We start from the raw sequence: 18,897 nt of genomic DNA, 5'->3' as shown, positions 1-18,897 counted from the left end.
CTTTACTAAATTTTTGCAAGTATTTAAAACCAATAATTAACATTGCAATTTAGGTGAAATTGCAGTGGTAAGTTTCCAATTTATAATTATTACTATGTTAAACGTCTCTAAAAATAATATGTTAAAAGCCTAAAGCAGTAAAATGAATGTCGCGCTTAAGCGGTAAGAAGAGGGAAATTGTTATGTGTGTTACGTTGGGAATACTGAATGTGGAATTTTCACTTACCGCGTATTGGTTCTGTGCGGAAAACAAACAAATACGCACGATCTCGCACAAAATAATATTCTCATAAACAAAATACTAGCATACTCAGCCAAAAAAATTAACGCAAAACCACCACTTTTATATTCAATATTAAAGCCAGAAACCAACCCCGACCGATCAAATGGGAAGGTAATGCTTTAAGTGTTCTTCGAAGGTCTCGTACGATAGAGTTTATTCCCGAGAGTCGAACTGTCAGTAATTCTTCGACGTCTTCGTGATGCAGTTCGACGAAAAAGACCCAATTTGTAGCAAGGACAGAATTAGGTTCATCATGACAATACCCCAGCACATCGGTCGCTCTTGGTGAACGAATTCCTCGCACAACACAAAATACCTGTCCTTCCACAGCCACCATATCCTCCAGATCTTCCTCCAGCAGATTTCTACCTATTTCCAAAGGTTAAATCCCTACTCAAGGGTCAGCGGTTTGCGTCAAGCAAAGAGGTGAAAATTCACGCGCGCTCTGCGGGAAGTGACCAAAGATGGGCTGCAGGAATGTTTCGAGAAGTGGTATGGACGCTGGTAATTCAACACCATGTTTATCCTGCGTACTGAATGGCATTACTCTGTATTCTAGCCTCAACTACTAAAATATTTTTACAAATCCTGTATGCGAAACGTTACATACTGTAAAAACTTCCATTTCAACTGCATGAATGCAGAACTATTTATAAGAAGTTCAAGACACTTTCAAGTTACATAAATCAAGACCGCTGACACCAGTTCCATATAACAAGAGTTATTTATGTGTCTCGGAGGGTTTCTTTTTTCCTCTTAAGTGGACGTAAGCACAAAAAACGCGTAACGAAATCAAACACTGAATGATGCTTTCTCATCCTGCGAACTCCACAGCCGGGATGTATCTGAACTGAAACTTAGATGTTCATGCAACGTCTTCAGAATCTACATACAAAAATACAAAATAAAATTATAAAAAAATAATAAAATAATGCTGATGTACAGAGCATTTCAGTTAAGAAAAAAGCATTGGTTTTATGGGTCTTGCCTAGTACACTGCAGAAACTGCTGTTTTATATAAGCGTTTCTATGGCAACTGTGCATTTGATGGAACAGCCCCATATATTCAATGCTTTTTTTCTTAATGTGGAATCCTCTAATACAGCGTTTCTCAAACTTTTTTGAAGTGGGGACCACTTTTTAAAGTCAGAACAGTTCCACAGACCACCTTACTCTTGTTCCCTTCGAAAGCAAATTTATTATTTTCGTAGCATATTTTAATACCAGTATACTTATACTTTAAAATTGAATTAAGGTTCGGTACTTTGGTCCTCTGTTATGAATTCGGGCGCGGCGCCAGATGTGCAGGGAAAAGATGTCTAGAAACACCACGTATATAGTGCTTTAAATCCTTCTTTTGATGTTGAGAGTACAGTGGGAAGTCGATAGATGGGTAGGGTAATAAATTTCATAAAATGTCTGTACTGGAAGAGAAAGTGAAATTCGATTGCCATGTGTGATTTCCAAACTCGGAGATTTTAAGCTATAGTGTGAAATGCAATTCGTTCGAATTTTATTTTTTCTTCTGTCTTTTTTGAAGGACAACAAGGGCAGACATCGAGGACCACAGGTGGCCCGCGGACCATAGTTTGAGAAACGGTGCTCTAATACAACTTTTAATAACTGATATAAAAGCGAGAGGGAATTTAAGGAAATCTTAATGATTTCATGAAATGTCTACACTCGAACTAAAGTAATAGAATACAGTACGTACTTTTCTTTTAACGCTGCACTGTAGTGTATTTTATTTGATATTATTGTATACAGGGTGATTCACAACTAATGATCCGCGCTTTAGCAATCAGTTCCATGGGGTATTTCCTGTATAAAATATAATATGAACATGGGTTTGATTATCGACCGCTAAGGAGCTACAACTGGTTGAATCCTACGAAAGTAGCAGAGGTTTTGTGGGAAATCAAGAGTTATTCACTTAAAATAAACAGAAATATTAATTAAAGATACCGTATTAATAATAAAATATACGTATCTCAGTTGGGAAGCAGATTTTTCAATATCCTTTCTTCCACTTCAATGCACTTGACCGCACGAATGTGAATGGCGCTTAACGTTTCGTACCTCCTCACGGCTGTCCCTGATAATCACCAGATATCTTCGCCTTCACCCCGTACTTCACGTCACAGCGCAAGCCTCCGTTTAGTTTACGTTCCTGTGTTTGTATTACGATGCAAGCAACTCCAAAGCCTGATTCACAGTATGACGTTTCATTTTTACGAATAATTTTCAAATTAATTATAATATCGGAATATGTATGGTAAGAGTTTCCTGTGTTAAATTTCAACGTACCTCGTTTACATGTTTCGAACTATTTATGGGTCATCTTCAGAACTGGTCGTTGTTGGTCTTGGCGCCACTTGTTCTGTTTCCTGTGAGGGTGTGTTCCTGTGGTATAGTGTAGAGTCAAAGAGCGTGTGTTTTGAAGTTGAGTTGTGTGTTGAGAATTTCGTTGGGGTGTGTTTTTGTGTGTCTGTATATTTCATATTGTTCTAGTGTGTTGAGTTTCTGGCTTTTTGGTTGGATGTGCAGTATTTCCATGTCTGTGTTGATGTCTCTGTGAGTGTGGTTAGCATTTGTGATGTGTTCTGCATATGTGGAGGTGTTTTGTAATTTTGTTATGGCTGTGATGTGTTCTTTGTAACGTGTTTGAAACAATCTGCCTGTCTGTCCTATGTGGAAGTTGTTGCAGGTGTTACATTTGAGTTTGTATACGCCTGTGTGGTTGTATTTGTTTGTTTCTGTTGTTTGTGTGTTGAGATGTTTTTAAAAGTGTTATTTGTTCTGTATGCGATGTTGTAATTTAATTTCTTGAATGAGGTTGCAATTTTGTATGTGTTTTTGTTTTCGTATGTTAGTGTGATGTATTTTTTGTGTTCTTGTGGTTGTGTTGTATTCTTCTGTTTTTTGTGGTTTTGTTTTGTCTTACGTATTATGTTGTCTATTATGTTGGGGTTGTATCCGTTTTCTTGTGCTATGTATTTGATTGTGTTTAGGTCTTCGTTGTAATCCTGTTGGTTCATTGGTATGTTGAATAGTCTGTGTACCATTGTTCGTAATGCAGCTTGTTTGTGTTGAGTGGGGTGGTTGGATGTATTGTGTATGTGTGTTGTTGGTTTTCTGTATACTTTGAATGTGTGTTTGTTGTCTACTTTTGTTATCGTGATGTCTAGAAAATTTATGGATTTGTTGTTTTCAATTTCTAATGTGTAGTGTAGCTTTGGGTGTATTTTGTTTATGTGTTGATGTAGGTTTTGGATCTGTCTTTTGTTTCCTTTGTATAGTATTAGTATGTCATCTACAAAAAATACATCAATACAGAACAAGTGGCGCCAAGACCAACAACGACCAGTTCTGAAGATGACCCATAACTAGGTCGAAACATGTAAACGAGGTACGTTGAAATTTAACACAGGAAAGTCTTACCATACATATTCCGAAGTGACACAGTGTTAAAAGTTGTGTAATCAAGATGTATAATTATAATAATCAGACACATGCTCATGACATTTTATGCTCAAAATTACCTGTAGAACTGATTTCTAAAGCGTGGGTCGTTAGTCGTCAATCACCCTGTATACATAACTCAAACATCCAATATTTCCACGACTATTGCGTGAAAAAATTCGAGGGATATTAAACGGAGAACAAAGAGCGAACGAATCACGTATATAAATTAAGAAAAAAAAAAACACTATCTAGTATCTGTATTACAGAATTATACATATTTCGTGTTTACTTTATTTTTAAGTTTGTAGCGAATTCAAAATCACGGAATAAAATCTATAATTAAACATTAAAATTCAAGCGTACACGTGAGGCATTATGTAATTATCATAGAGGAAAAAATCACCGACTCCAGTGACAATGCAATATTACGTCTTCCCATACAAAGTACCAACATGTTTCCGCTCAAGGAAGGTTACGTAGATACGTCAAAGATCCCGAGATAATGACCCGATAACAGTCCGCAGGATTATTTCAAGTACACGAATCGATATAGCATGAGTACTTCAGTGATCCCGTATCTACACTCGTTTGCAATTCGAGGAAATGTCAATTCATCTTCTGATAAGCCGTGGCTGTTATTGAGTTTAATGCAAGCAAATACGTCATGGCATTAAATTCTTCCATCTAGGGCTCGAATTGTGTTATTTAGCACAGTGTTACATTCAGATAATTTTGTCTGGAGCAGGAAAGTTACAGTTTTGAAAGTAAGAAGCTCAAAAGAGTAGTATTTTGACCGTTTTATGATTTATTATACGAAAATTAGAGAGAAGGCATGTGATGATGAAGAAACGGTTTCGGTACTTATACGCAAATACAAGTTGCAAAAAGAATCGGCTGCTGGCAAGTACCAGATACATAATGCTGCGCACGCTAGTCCTGCCAAAGACGTAGTTCAACAGGTAAAACACAAACCATTTAAATTTGTTCCATTTTTGTTAAAAATGTCTGATAAATATTACAAATTCATTGGAGAGTTGATTTTAGATATATTAGGACCTCTGAAGAGTGGCAAACCACTTACACTTGTTTCCATGGTACCAAGAGTGCATAGAAATCGTATATAGCTCGGGTCAGTTTACTTCATACTATAACGGTGAAACCTAACCTTCCCCCCCTCCCCCCATTACTACTTATGCTAGTTGCTAGTGGATTGTAGTGATTTTCTAGTTTGCAGGTTGAATTTTCTTTTGCCAACTTCGTTTCGAATTTCGACACTGACAAATACCACAAATGGTAGTGATTTTGTAACTGTTATGTTGGCAGCTGAGACAGACGTAGCCAGTATTACTGTATTTTATTTCATGGAGTGCAGTTTCATAGAAAGGACTTTGCCAACAGACCTTCTACTGCCCCCTACTAATTGGTTGTCATAAATAAATGTCATCCTTACTATGACAGAAATCTTGTCTTCTCCTGTCAGTAACCAATCACAACCCTCGTTCAGAAGAAATGAAAGGCTCCCGTCAAATGCACGTGGAGGCAGAGTTGTCGCATGTTTTCCGAATTCCAAGAATCCCGTCAGTCTCACCGTCTCATTTCGAGGGTCACCAGGATTGTGGCAACTGTGCAATGTTGGGACGAGGGGACAGGATGGAATTGTCAAGAGGTGTTTGTGTAGGAAGTCATAAATCTATAAGTGGGTGTTCAAAGGAGCCACCGAACTGCACTCCTTGAAATAAAATGGAGTATACTCGAAGCTAGTGAAATTTGAACATACTAATAATTAATTAATTAATAGCGGCCGGGTAGCTCAGTTGGTAGAGCAGCTGCCTACGGACAGGAAAGTCCGGGGTTCGATCCCAGGTGGTGACAGGATTTTCTCTAGTTGCCAAACTTTGAGAACGGCCCCGAGGTTCACTCAGCCTCCTATAAAATTGAGTACCGGGTCTTTCCCGGGAGTAAAAGGCGGTCAGAGCGTGGTGCCGACCACACCACCTCATTCTAGTGCCGAGGTCATGGAAAGCATGGGGCCCTACCTCCATGCCCCCCCCCAACTGCCTTCATGGCATGTTACAGGGATACCTTTACTTTTTTTTTTTTTTTTTTTTTAGTATTAATATTAATACGTAATAGTTATTTAATGTGTTGCGTTGTGGCTACAATTCAAGGCTATAATCAGGTAAGTGTAAAGTAAATATATTCCAATTCAACTTTGTCTTTAAGCGAATACATAATCGTCCATTTTTTTTCCTCTCTCACACCCAACGTTGGACACCCCTTTAATGTTCTTAAGAACTATTTTTGCAGCTTTATTTCTTTCCTCCCCTCTCCCCGAGGTCAACGAACCACAATATGTAAACACTGACGTTGCTAGAATGTTATAAAATTTAAGTTGTTTATCTACTCATTTTATGCCTAACGTTCTTTATAATCTGCCACAAAATTGTTGATATATGTGCAGCTTGTTACCGAGATCTCCGTCATAGACTTGTGTTACGTCAAATTCCACGTCGTAAACGCGAGAGACCTGTTCTTGGTTATAATTTACTGATACCTATTTTATGCGAAAATAATCCGTTTTCATTTCCACTGAATCGTGGCTGTAATAATTTATACATACAGCCAGCATTTATTGCACTATATTCAATTCAGAGTTTACACAGAAGAGGGGGCTTCACGTTAAGGATGGAATCGTAACTTATAAATGAACTGGTTAGCAACTAATAAAACATAAGGAACATTGGCACATAAAAGCTTCTTGCACATTTCCGTCATTACTCCACATTTATCAGGTTTAAATGACGTTTGTATTGCTCTATTCCACGGAAGTTTTATTACTAGTTCCTTATTTGTATCTTACGGAGATTTTCCTCATCGGTGGCAGGGGAAACACTTAATAGTTACTGGTATTCCATGCAATATTTACATCAGCTGCACAAAGTACGTGGGATCCAGTAGGATAGAGGTGAAAGTGATGGATGCATTATAATCGACTTTTATTTAGAGAAAGATAACTTTCATTTTGGCACTGTATATGAACATGAGTATAAGTTTAATAGGAGTGAAAGAAGAACTCAACGAAGCTTAGAACTGTAAATAGAAGCTAGACACAAATTTAACTTCCTCCATTTTTATGAAACTGTTTTGCTAGCTTTTTTATCCACTGGTCTACGGACTGAGCGAGTTTTCAAGTGACATGCGCAATAACACAAACTTTTAGGCAAGGATTGACGTCGTTTTGGAAGGAAACTAGCTTATAATATGATAGAGGTGTCAAATACAATCATATATATATATATATATATATATATATATATATATATATGTATAAATCATAAAAATGACCAACTGGACTAACAGCGTTTTGGAATCATACTCTTCAATTGAATATATACTGTACTAGGAGGGAACTTTTAAAACTTTACAGGAAACCATCATACTATTTATTACGATTTACGTCTACTTACTTACTGGCTTTTAAGGAACCCGGAGGTTCATTGCCGCCCTCACATAAGCCCGCCATTGGGCCCTATCCTGAGCAAGATTAATCCAGTCTTTATCATTATATCCCACCTCCCTCAAATCCCATCTATGTCTCGGCCTCCCCAAAGGTCTTTTTCCCTCCGGCCTCCCAACTAACACTCTATATGCATTTCTGGATTCCCCCATACGTGCTACATGCCCTGCCCATCTCAAACGTCTGGATTTAATGTTCCTAATTACGTCAGGTAAAGAATACAATGCGTTCAGTTCTGCGTTGTGTAACTTTCTCCATTCTCCTGTAACTTCATCCCTCTTAGTTCCAAATATTTTCCTAAGGACCTTATTCTCAAACACCCTTAACCTATGTTCCTCTCTCAAAGTAAGAGTCCAAGTTTCACAACCATATAGAACAACCGGTAATATAACAGTTCTATAAATTCTAACTTTCAGATTTCTTGACAGCAGACTGGATGATACAAGCTTCTCAACCGAATAATAACAGGCATTTCCCATATTTATTCTGTGTTTAATTTCCTCCCGAGTGTCATTTATATTTGTTACTGTTGCTCCCAGGTATTTGAATTTTTCCACCTCTTCAAAGGATAAATTTCCAATTTTTATATTTCTATTTCGTACAATATTCTCGTCACGAGACACAATCATATACTTTGTCTTTTCGGGATTTACTTCCAAACCTATTTCTTTACTTGCTTCAAGTAAAATTCCCATATTTTCCCTAATCATTTGTGGATTTTCTCCTAAAATATTCACGTCTTCCGCATAGAGAAGCAGCTGATGTAACCCGTTCAAATAGTGCTTATTAATAATTGTGGAGATGGTTGTACTAACTTTATCGGGAATGTCGATAGTAAAACATATCGATAGCTAAGAAGCGATACCTCGAATCTACAAAAATTGACAATTAAGTAATATATTGTCCTGCAGTACAAGACCACGCAAAGCAGAAATATAAAGAATTATTTTCTGAGAAATTAATTTTTAGAGTAGTTTGATTCACCTGCAAATTCACAGATATGAAGAATCACTTCTTAGCCATCGATATTTTATATTCGTCTTAACAAAAAATAAAGAAATAAACTATGTATTATAATATGTGGAATATAACCTAAATCAGTGATTCTCAACCAGTAGAGAGGGAGACCGAAGAGCAGTCAATGGGAGGGCAGCAAACAAAGTATAAGCAATCGTCGTACCAATTTATGAAAATAATGTACTTCAACACAAAAGCGTCTCACACTTCTCACCCTACTGTATTATAATTTTATAGATAGTGCGTACAAATACAGGGCGATTCATAAATACTTGTACAGACTTTGTGGGTATAATGTAGAGGTAAAAATTAAACTATAATAATGTTATATACAACTTTTCCCGCAAATCCTTATTTTCATGATGCAAAATGTCCTACCTTCCTACGTATCAAAAACATGGACAAGTAAAGCCTTTGGATGTGTCATGCTCGCCTACATAGAGACTGCGTTAGATGTTTGTTATTCGTACTCCCCACTACAGTTGATTCCGACCTGACAGGACTTTGTTTACTGTACATAGGTATGAACTGATCTTGAAATTTTACAGACCCCGTTCAACGTATTCCGAACTGTTTCATAGCCATTTTGATTTCACTGCTGTAGTTCTGTTACATTCGGAATTTGAGTGGCATAAACGAGAGCCTTCAGAAGACCACAAAAGTAGAAGTCCGGTGATCTGACTGGCCAAGCAACTGATGTTGCATGATCTATCGTACCGTACACAACTGAACCCTACTGAACTAAATACAAAATGAATGTGTACCTACGAGACGTGGTGCGGTAGAAACTGCAACAGCGTCATACAACTAAACATACCTACATACAGTAAACAAAGTCACATCAGGTAGGAATCAACTGTACTAGGGTGTAGGAATAACAAACATCTACCGCAGTCACTATGTAGGCGAACGTGACACATCTGTAGGCTTTACTGGCCCATGGTTTTGATTCCTAGCAAAGTCGGACATTATACATCATAACTCTGAAAGTAAGGATTTGCGGGAAAAGTTGTATAGAACATTTTGATCTCAGTTTTACCTCTACATTACACTCACAAAGTTTTTACAGGTACTTATGAATCACCCTGTATATTAATCTCATAACATTCACACACCGGCGTGCACGATGACGCTTGGTCAGAAACATTATTATATTCAGACCCTAAAGTCAGCAGACATTTTATCCTTGGCCGGCGAGGCGGCACATATTTAATATCAAAGAGGCAGCTGATAATTATATCAAAGTAATCCACCTGCAGTCGACTCAGAGCCGACTTGTTTTGACTTCGACTACTGAGGTACTATTTCATTGATAAAGGCTTCCACTGTCGAACATGCAAAGAAGTCAGCAATTCTCTGAAATTACGACCTACACGGCAAACATCGCCACCGCATCGATTTTCAAAGCATCTTTGCCCTCTTTGAAGCACGTTTATTTCATATTACTCCAACGACGATCTATTATCAGGCAGTGCATCTCACTTGACGATATACGTCACAAGAACAACAATTGTTTCTATACATCTGAAGTCTGATTAGTGTACTATGTAGCTAGTCGGCTATGTAGGCAATGGAGGGGGAAAGAAACTGGCCACTCTACCCCATTATCTTCTTTCCCTCATGAGTGATTTCTTATTGGTGTCACTTATGAGATTCAGACCTGTCTCCGGACAGTTGACTAAACAACAGACCAATATTATATACAAGCTTCAAAATAATTTTCTCCCTTCAGTAAAATAGTCGCCTAAAATTCCATACGACAGATGTCGGTCGTTCCTCTTACAATTAGTCAAAATAGTCGTATGCGTACGACTATAGTCATACGTATGGTAACCCTGGATGGTACAGAATGAATCCTACATCTTATATTTTAGTCGGGGGGGGGGGCCTCCAATAAAATAATGAGAGGAAAAGAGAGCCTTCATCATCTAAAAGGTTGAGCAACACTAGTCTAAACGCTGACCTAAAATTTAAAAAACCTCAATATGCATTCTAACGTAAACAAAAATAAATAAATGAATAAATACACACACACATATACATACATATTTTAGAGAGGGTGGGAGGCAAATGAACGTAAGAATTCTGCGATTTCTCTCAAAAATATATATATATATATTTTTTTTTTTGAGAATCTGGTTTTGACCAAACATCACAGAATTCAGGTTCTGTATAAAACCCACCTCCGATTGTCAATATTCTTGCGCCTTGTATTTAGATTATCTTACAGATTTAAGAAGCAAAAAATCTTCACTATATCTGTACCTCAGGAGTAAATCCAAATTTAATTATTTTGAGATTACGGCACTCAGGGTGAGATCTATCTGAAGGTATATTCTGTTGTAAGTCCTGATGCATTTTTTTTCAAAAGATTATGAAACCGTAAGTAATGTGATTAATTTCAGGAGGTTATTCTTAGAGATATTTCAAACAAAAAAGTGTATACAATTATGTTCACTTTATGCTCCCTTTTCGAGATAAAAATTGTTTTATATTTTATATGAAACATTTCATAGCGTGTTTTGATTTAATTCCCAATACGCCCAGTGAATTTAAGATAGTAGTGTATTATGATAGTAAATTATTGAAAGAATTTTTGTTGTTCTTTAAACGTGTAGAAATTTGATTCGAACAAATATAACATTGTAAAATTCCTTCATATGTCGTAAAGTTACATACGTTCGATTTAAATTTCTACACATTTAAGGGACAAAACTAAAATACTTTCAATCATTTATTACCATACTGTACATTACTCTCTTAAATTGGCTCAGAATTAAATCAATGGCTTTCCGAACAAACGCTACGAAATGTTTCATATAAAACAATTTTTCTCGGAAAAAAAAGAAGAAAAAAAAAAAGCAACATCGAGATATTTCAAGCAAAAAAGTTTAAAACAAAGAATATCTCCAAATTAATAACATTACTTACGGTTCACCCTGTATATTAGAAGTATACTACTCTAAGTCCCATATAACTTTGCTTAGTTATAATCTTATACTGTAATTTACAATATATATGCCCATTATGATTCCACTATACTACTGTATATCAAAAATAAAAGGAATATGTTTGTAACTTTACCAGGTAAGAAAGAAAAACTGCAATTTTTTTTGCCTGTATTCTAAAATGAACTTATACAATGCCTTCGGATACAAAAACAAAATTCGCAAAAGAAACTTCAGTACACTTAAGGAATTCGTTACGTACGAACTAAAAAGAGAACGTTTATGCAAGAACAGACAACTCCAACAACATCAATTGAATCGAGTTCATAATTATTGAAGGTGAAAGCTACTGGAGAAGTAGAGCAATGAATTAGGAGTAGCGGTCTATTATTTATCGGAGTCCCTATATTTGTAACGCCATTCTCTCACCATATTGACTTGGCTGCCATAGCGACTACTGTACGCCGCGCTGACTCGGCGCATATTTTTGTTACATGCAGTTATATAAATAAATACCTACAGCAAACACAAACATCTTCAAGTCCCACTAACTCTGGAGGCAAGTTATTTCGGGCCACTCATTTGCACTATAAATACACGCTTTTGGAAGAAATTCATGAATTAAAAAAATGCTAGTGTCAAGGTTGTATCATTTTAATACATAAAACGTCAAGGACACGACAGCCCACGAAGGGCCAAGGCTAACTAACCAACCATGACTTCACTTCCATATGATTCAGCAAAGGTAAACGATCATCCAACCAGTACAAAGGGGGCTAGACTATAAACAAACTTTTTTTTTAAATAGAGAGCCTGTTACCATGACAATTTTCTAATTAGTTTTTTATATGTTAGCACTGTGACCTTATAGAATAATTCTATTGCATTTTCAAGTATGTTGGCCTCTTCTTAACATAATAAAAACCCTAAGTTTAAATATATTAAATTGTGTTTTATGTCCTAGGTATATTTTTATGTACTACGTCTGCTTTACTTAGTAATATGCATAGGCTGTATTTGTAAGTAATTTTTTTTAAGTATTTGTATATAATATGTATGATTTAATTACAGCCCTAATATAATAATAATAATAATAATAATAATAATAATAATAATAATGATTTATTTTAGCTGGCAGAGTTAAGGCTGTAAGGCCTTCTCTTCCACTCAACCAGCAAAAAGTGTATATACATATGCATGAACTTACAAAGAATCCAACAATTTGATTTAGATGAGAGTTACATGTATACAAAAGTTATTTACAAATTAAGCAACAAAATACTATGAACTATTAATTAAACACTGAAATAAACTGTGTAGCAGAATTAAACTAAAATACATAGAATGTTAATATATTTCAAATAATATTAGATAATAGAAAGAGATTATTACGAGACAATTAAAATACAGCACAATCAGGATGATGTCTAAAGAAAAAAGTAACAATGTAGTCAGTGATAGTTTAAATCAGTATGATTGGAGTGAAATGCTAATAAGGTTATCTTTTAAGCTGTTCTTAAAGGTGTTTATTGTCTTGCAGCCCCTAATACTTTGTGACAAGGAATTCCATTGATGCGAGGTGGATATTGTAAAAGATGATGAATAACAAGATGTTCTATGAAGAGGTATACTTAGCGTGCCAACGGTAAAATATGATTAAATAAATTTGGACATATAATAATAATAATAATAATAATAATAATAATAATAATAATAATAATAATAATAATAATCACATGGATGGGCAAATTTGGGTATGTGTATTATTGAAGTAAAACATGCTTTAAAGTTCTTACAAAACCAAATTATACCAACCATAAGTTAGTGTATAGGTCTATCCTAGAACAGATTGTAGAGATTACGCAAGCATTTAAAGATTTTAATCAGCTCCAACAAGATAAAAAAAAGTTCAGTCAATACACAAGTTCTAGATAAGGCTTATTTTCTAAATTTAAAATATATCCCATTAAAATCAGGGCCAGAAAACAGTTCGGATATTTATTTTTCACCAATCCATAATTTGTGTATATGGCAAGTTCTGGAATGAAAACTAGGTTAGTTACCAATTAACATAGAATTATACCCGAATTGCCCCACGTTTGTAAATTATAATTTGCTAACAAACTACTAATGATATATTACTACTTTATTAGAAATATGATCTAAATATGTGTACATGAATTTGGTTACTGTATCACAGCTCGTTCCCCAACAACGTTACTTTGAATGTGATGCATCATTTTATTGCCTGGCAAACAATTTTTTTTGCCCGGTAGTATCAGTGTCATCAACACAAAATTTTAACACTCCATGGACATTACGACAAAGTGAAGAGAACCGAATAGAAGCATTTGAAATGTGGATATGGAGAAGAATGGAGCACGCGAAATGGACAGACAGAATAAGAAATGAAGTTGTGTTGGAAAGAGTGAAGAAAGAATGATGCTGAAACTGATCAGAAAGAGGAAAAGGGTCACTGGCCGAGAAACTGCCTACTGAAGGATGCACTGGAAGGAATGGTGAACGGGAGAAGAGTTCGGTGCAGAAGATATCAGATGATAAACGACATTAAGATAACTTATATGGATCATATGAGGAGATAAAGAGGAAGGCAGAAATTAGGAACGATTGGAGAAAGCTGGGTTTGCAATGAGAGACCTGCCCTTGGGCAGAACACTGAATGAATGAAAAGGATAGACATATTAAGAGGACACAACTATATTCTGGAACTTTTTTCCTATTTGACCAATATTTTTCAAATTTGGAGAAAAGGTTTAATATACCCATGGAAAGTAACATGCAAAATCTCAGCTCATTAGATCCAATACTTTTCAAAATAAAAAAATATTTCAATTTTTAATCAATCTTTAATTGAAATATCACTTTTAATTATCATTTTTTTTATTTTTTTTTTGGCTTTGTGCATTTGACTGTGACTTCTCAATGAATAGGGGAAGAATTCTGAGTACTGATTTAGTTCTGTCACGTAAATTAGTGTAGAAATTTAATTTTTCATTTCTATGACACTTTTTCTCCAATTTTTAAGTTGAGTGTCTCCTTAAATTGGTATTGTTTAAAGATTAGGTAAAGTTTCATTCAAGAAATTTTAATTTATATCCAAGATACCTCACTATACCCACATTACCCCCGACCCACCCTAACGTGTGGCTAACACGATATCCTCCAGCAGTTAACTAGCTTTCGTAACGGGATTTCCTCATTTACTGTAGATCCCCAAAGTCACCAGGATCCTGGACGGAGAACGGTCCCGTACAATTGCCCAAATTTCATGAGAAAATACCTTCCCCATGAAGATTCCAACTAGCGATCATTCCGTATTGCAAGTTTAAGGTCCTAGATCACCCGACTACGGCACGGAACAATTCGAGTACAGTGTGTTGAAAATGTTAATAATTAGTGTACTGTATTACTGCAGCAGCAGTATTATGTGTAACTTTTAATTGTGTATTCTCTTGTTCGTTATATTATTTGCTGTCGTTGACTTTTGTTTATATTTCTACTCTCTTCTGTCAGTATGTGTTGCCCTGACAATGTTATTTACCCACTAACTACCACCGGGTGACAATCATTTATAGTTAATAAACGTTCATTTATTGAGTATACGTATAATTATGTAAATGATATTGCACACGCGTGAAGGAACGTCTAATATAGGCCTACAATTTTCTTTTTTCTAAACAGAAAAATATGATACTTTGTTTTAATCATTTAATTCTAGCGTAGCATGTTTTTTTTTTAATAAGGAATGGTAATCCTTGGAAAATGATCCGGTCTCCAGCTTTAGCTATCCTACTGTACTGCGCACTATAATGGGATTCCAGAGTTCAGTGACCTTCGCCACAACTAATACAACGAATTAACACATTCTCATTTGCGTTCTAAAAAGTAACCAGTGCCCTATTCATATCGAGGGGAAATACTTCATATATTTGGTACAGAAGAAATAGGCCTATTCCAGTGGCGGCTCGTGGGTACTGAATTAAGAGGGGCTGCATACAAAAATAAACCAAGCAACTTACTTTATTTAAAGATTAGTTCCATGCACCTTATCTTGTAAGTTGTGTTTAAATGAGACAGGCTCATGTTAGTAGATTTACTTGCATTTAAAAGAATCCTGCGGACAAAATTCCGGCATACCGGCGACGCTGATATAACTCCTACTGTTGCGAGTGTCGTTAAATAAACCATAATTTAATTTTATATGCAGATTTGAACCTTAGAAATATCTAACTGGCGATGTTGTAGTTGGTTGTACTATATATATATATATATATATATATATATATATATATATATATATATATATATATATATACGATACATCAATAAATGAAAAAAATAACAGCCAGAAACTGAATTCAGGATATTCAAGAGCACGCACCAGGGCGCTTGCCTCATTTATTGTGATGTTAGATGTTTCAGATTCCATTATGGTTTGAAAACATTCTAGCAATGGCTTCTTCTTCTCATTAACAACATTTACTGTTCTTATTTTAAACCCATCTTGTTGCCCCAGCTGATGGAATTGTCTTTGAAACACATTAATCTAATACAGACTGTGTGGAGATCGAGAGAAGAAAGCAGGGATACTGGATAAATTATCAAAAAATATGCGAGCCTTTGTATTTTGTTTAGCGGCTCTTTCCATTATGAGATTCAACTGATGGGCACTTAATTTCACATTTCTCCTGAATTGTTAAGGTACTGAACTGAGTAGACTGTAAATATTGTACAGAATTAAACATTGTTGCACTTGTTATACTCATAACATTAAAGAAAATGTATTTAAAACTGCGCGCTACTGACAAACTGCTGCAAATTTTGCAGCTCTTGGAAACTCTGGATTCACGGCAAGGGGCAGCAGGGGGAGGGATAAAACTAACGCGCAAAGCATCCGAGACGAGACTGGCAGCTCCAGGGGAGGAAGTGGCTTCACCATTCCGTCCTTGTTGCTCTGGCAGTACCAGGGGAGGACGTGACTTCACTAACGATTGCGTGCATGTCATTGAGAGCGATTTTTTTTTTTAATTCGAGCCGCTAAATAGAGGGTATAATAAATGTATTTCACAACATAGAACGAGACAAGAGCCACAACTGTCCGGGGGTGCTGCAGCTCCGCAGCCCCTCTTCGAAAGCCCCCCCTGGCCTATTCATTTTCTAAGAAAATAGAAAATCTAAAAAAAATCTTTTACTCAGAGATTTTTAGTGGCTCTACCATTTTTGTTTGTCCGAGGAAAAATACTCGTCTTTAACGCAAAAAAGGCCAAAGAATAATCACCTCTGAACGTACAGTTCAACAAACGCTGAAGGTAGCACAAGGTGAACATGCAGTTTTACGACTAACTGCTTAATAAAATAGAAAATTCGCAATGAAAAATAAGAAAATCTCCGTACGCACATTATTCAAACGTTTTTAACTGCTCATCTTTCAGTTTTAATTTTAACTCTGGAGATAACAGTGACTAAAAAGAAGAATAGGAACTTCATCTTCTCATTCGTCAGTATGATGTACATGACCTACATAATCATGAAAAGTTCTGAATTTGGCCTGGCATTAAATTGCCATTGTGCTTGTGATATAAAAACACATTAGGTCTAAATTGTAACTGTATTATATTTCGGCGGCCCAGTTCAAAAGGAAAACAAACTCAAAATGTAGCTGAAGTTTTGAGGAACTCGGATTTTAAAGCTTTATATTGCTGTGAAAAATCAAAAGATTAGTTGAAATCACTTAAAATTCTGTTAATGATTTTTTATATGCAAATTTCAAATAGTGTATTAATTGGATTTTTCAGAGCAACAAAGCTTCAAAATTCAGGTTTCTCAAAACTATAAATTTTGAGTTGTTTCCCTTTCGAATTGGGCCTTGATTTGATATCTACAATTTCAACACACAAATTATATTCGTATGAACAAAATTCGACTTATAGTTTAGGACTTCGGGAGAATTCCCTATACATAAACATGCAGAAAACCTCTTTTCAGTACCAGATATGCTGAAAATGTGTATTCCCGCGAAAAACTGGTAACATATTTAATAAAACTTTGTTTACCCTCACCATGAGACTTTCAACATAAGGATATACCGCCGAAAAGACTGAGCATGCGCAGTACGTTACAACTGGAACTCTGAAAATTCAGGTGGCCCAAATTTTGTTTCTGGATCTGTACAAACCGAAGTTATCTTTAGGTATTTTTTGCGTTAAAGACTAGTAATCTTTTCTGAACCGAAAAATGGTACTGTAAATATGTGGATAATAAAAAAAACTATTTATTTAAAAAACGAGTATTTCCCCTGGATCAAAAATACAACACAAATGGAGTGAAAATAAAATATGGCACTGATTATTTTAGAGAGAAAAAAAATGATATGTTAATTTGTTTCCTTAGTTACGGTGAAGATAACAGAAGTGTAACCATGTATTTTTTTACTGCGTTTCAGAGTTTGAAGTAATCGCTGGTACAGGACACGAAGTACAATATTTCACTTATCAATTCGTAACATGAAAGCCAAGGATAAAAATTGTAACATTCTCATGGACACGTGCGTGGTACATTTTGCTGATGTAACGCACAAAGTAAAGCTGCAAATCACTGCAATACGCCACTCAGCGATTCGATCCAAATTCTTCCTTCTCCACCACAAAATTCCCAGATTGTATGTGGCGCCATCCTTCCTCCGTTCAGTTCCCTGCCCAACCTGTTGATTTATTCACCGCGAGGTTGTTAACTGCATCAAGGGCATGCTATCTTACGTCAAATAGCACGATCAAGACCGTTTCACATTTCGTCATTCATTTCAGACGTTTCTCCGAAATTAGCATGGCGAACTAAACTCTGCATTTATCTTATTATAACAGTAAAAGTAATAAAACCAACAACGGTATTTTCAATGTTAAATTCACATACACTTTTCCACGCTGAATAATTATTTTCACCCCAACACGCGCCGTACACGTATACTGATTATCGAACCATCAAATCAACAGTACGGTAGGACACTTCTGAGAACGCGTGGATGTTGCCAAGGAAAGAATACTGTAACGGAGCGCAGAACATTTCCAAGTAGACGACGATGTATTCTGAAGCTATAATTTTCCTCCGAAACCTTGCATTTCCTAGTATTACACTTTTTCCAGTTACGCAAAAATAAATTAAGGGTGAGGGGGAACATATTTCGATCGTGTTAGAGCAAAATGTGCCAAAACTTTACGGTGAACAATTCTCATTCTTTTGAAGTTCGTAAGAATTTTAATCAAACCATATGTTTTACCCAAACTAACAAAGTGAATAACATTTCAAAAACCTATTTCCGTCACAACTTTTTTAGAGAAGTGTCTAAATGAACCACCCCAAGAATAAATTCATTTCACCATCAAACACTCGAAATATAACTTGTGTGAATGTACAAGTCGGTTGACAAAAAACGATCGTGAACGTCTATGTATTATAGAGCTGTAATTTTCCTTCGAAACCTTACATTTTCAAGTAATACACTTTTCAAGGCACGCAAAAATAAATTAAGAGTAAGGGGAAATTATTTGTCCATCGTATTAAGACAAAACGTGTCATAAAATGTGTTAATGAACAATTCTGATTCTTTTGAAGTTCATAATTATAATGAAATAAAAATTTAAATGTTACCC

At 35.7% G+C, this 18,897-nt stretch overlaps 1 protein-coding gene across 5 annotated transcripts in view; it reads right to left on the bottom strand.

Annotated features, from left to right (window-relative positions):
- PRL-1 (PRL-1 phosphatase) overlaps positions 1 to 18,897 on the bottom strand; it is a 370,785-nt gene that overhangs the window by 83,414 nt on the left and 268,474 nt on the right. The gene's annotated exons all lie outside the window — the stretch shown is intronic.

This window comes from Periplaneta americana, chromosome 3 (genome assembly GCF_040183065.1).
Source record: "Periplaneta americana isolate PAMFEO1 chromosome 3, P.americana_PAMFEO1_priV1, whole genome shotgun sequence".
Taxonomy (NCBI): domain Eukaryota; kingdom Metazoa; phylum Arthropoda; class Insecta; order Blattodea; family Blattidae; genus Periplaneta; species Periplaneta americana.
This window is presented reverse-complemented; position numbering and strand designations above follow the sequence as displayed.